Source organism: Odocoileus virginianus, chromosome 21, assembly GCF_023699985.2.
Source record: "Odocoileus virginianus isolate 20LAN1187 ecotype Illinois chromosome 21, Ovbor_1.2, whole genome shotgun sequence".
Classification (NCBI taxonomy): Eukaryota; Metazoa; Chordata; class Mammalia; order Artiodactyla; family Cervidae; genus Odocoileus; species Odocoileus virginianus.
The window spans coordinates 22,449,898-22,452,440 of NC_069694.1; the positions used below are offsets into that span (position 1 = coordinate 22,449,898).

At 40.1% G+C, this 2,543-nt stretch overlaps 1 pseudogene; it reads left to right on the forward strand.

Annotated features, from left to right (window-relative positions):
* Positions 1-1,617: 1,617 nt before the first annotated feature.
* LOC110152108 (ferritin light chain pseudogene) lies at positions 1,618-2,151 on the forward strand (annotated as a pseudogene).
* The last annotated feature ends 392 nt before the right edge of the window (positions 2,152-2,543 follow it).

The window sequence follows — 2,543 nt, forward strand, 5'->3', positions numbered from 1 at the left end:
TTAGGTATAAATACGTAGCAAATATTACATACAAATCCCTTTTTAATATAAATATGTTCCATGCAGCATGGGGACATATTTATACTAAAAATTATTTCTGTTTATCTGAAACTCAAACTTAATTTGGCATCCTGTATTTTACTGGTAACTCTACCTGTGCTGGCTGCCATAGTATAAAAATATTATGACTGCTACTGTACTTTTACCTTCCAAATTACACACAAAAATTCTCTTGGCAAATTCAAAACCAAAATAAGCACATCACCCCAAACTAATTAGGATGGCCACCATCAAGAGGACAGAAAACAACAAATATTGGTAATGACAGAGAGAAATTGGAATCCTCAAACTCTGCTAGGAATGTAAAATGGTACAAATACTACAGAAGCAGTACAGAGATTCCTCAAAAAAACAGAACTACCATATGATCTAGCAATCCCACTTTTGGATATATAACAAAAAAAAAAGCAAGTTTTCAAAGAAATGTCTGCACATTTGTGTTCGTTGCAGTACTACTCACAAGAGCCAAGAGGTAGACAAGCAACTCAAGCGTTCTTGATATATGAGTGGATAACGTGTCTTATATACACACAATGGAACATTATGCAGCCTTAAAAAGGAGATTCTATCACATACTACAACATGGATGAACCTTGAGGACATTAAGCTACATGACACACTCTGGTCACAGAAGAACAAATATTGTTTGAGTCCACTCATATAAGATGTCTAAAGTAGTCAAAGTCATATAAATAAAAAGTAGAAAAGTAATTGCCAAGGACTGGGGGAGGAGAGGAGGGTTAGTGTTTAAAGGGAATAGAATTTCAGTTTCACAAGATGAGGAAGTTCTAGAGAGCTGTTGTACAACAAGATGAATGTACAGACGTTCCCCAACTTAATGATGGTTTGACTCATGATTTCTCAACTTTACGATGGTGCCAAAGTGATATGCATCCAACAGAAACCATATTCTGAATTTGGACTTTGATCTTTCCCCTGAACTGGCAATATGCGCTACATTCCTATCTCACAAGGCCCCGCAGCAGCAACCTCTGGATCATGAGAATAAACAACCAGTACACTTACAACCATACTGTATCCACATGATCATTGTTTTCCACTTTCAGTACAATAACAGTTTCAATAAATACATGAGATATTCAACACATTATTATTATAAAATAGGCTTTGTGTTAGATGATTTTGTCCAACTATAGTCTAAGATAACTGTCTGAGCACTTTTAAAGCAGACTAGACTAAGCTAATAATAGAATGTTCATTAGGTTAGGTGTATTAAATGCATTTTCAACTTACAATAGGGTTTACGGGGATGTTAAACCCATCATAAGTGGAGGAAGATCTGTACTTACCACTGCTGAACTGTACACTTAAAAAAGTTTAAGATGGACAGTGCTCTCGGAGGTCTGTCTCTTGCTTCATATCTTGCTTCAACAGTGCTTGGCCAGAACAGACTCAGGGATGCCCCTTGCTCTAGCCTCCCACCACCCTCCAACTTTTTTCTAGCCTCAACCTTTGGAATCAGCCACTCAGCTGTCCGAGATCACTGGGACCAGCCAACACCATTTTTTGAACTGAACTCCTTATTACTGATCAACCATGAGCTCCCAAATTCGTCAGGATTTTTCCACCGAGGTGAGGCCGCTGTCAACATTCATTTGAGGGCCTTCTACACCTACCTCTCTCTGGACTTCTATTTCGACCATCCATGACGATTTGCCTCTGGAGAGTGTGGACCACTTTTTTGCACAAATTGGCCAAGGAGAAGTTCAAGGGCATGGAGCTTCTCTTGAAAATGCAAGACCAGCGCAGCAACTATGCCCTCTTTCTGGACATGCAAAAGCTATCTCAAGAGAAGTGGGGTAAAACCCAGGACACTATGGAAGCCATCCTTCTCACAGAGAAAACCCTGAACCAGGCCTTTTGAATCTGCATGGCCCACATTCTGCCTGCACAGACCCCCACCTCTGTGACTTTCTGGAGAGCCACTTCCTAGATGAGGAGGTGAAACTGATGAGCAACCACATGGCCAGCCTCCACAGGCTGACTGCTCCCCAGGTGGGACTGGGTGAATATCTCTTTGCAAGCACCCTCAAGCACGACCAGCAGCCCCTGGGGCCCAGTGGCCTTTGAGGAGCACCCCTAACATCAGAGCTTGTGCCTGAACCCCTCTCTGCAGCCACTGGGCAGCTTTTTAAAACACTGGAGACCTCTCTCAAGCCTTGGAGCAAATGGAAACAATAAAGCTTTTTGCAGTAAAAAAAAAAAAAAAAAAGTTTAAGATCTGGTTAATTTAATGTTATGTGTTTATACTCACAATTAAAGATAAGATAAAATTAAAATGTAAATCGATTGTGACCCATGCAGGGCCACATACCAGGATGGAAATTCTGGAAACATAGCTCCAACTTGGCCAATTTAACACAAAACAAATTCTCCACACAATACACTCTTACATTTGGAAAATCGAATTAGATAATGAATTTGAAACCACTTTGTAGGTATACGTTAGTACCTAATCTTTA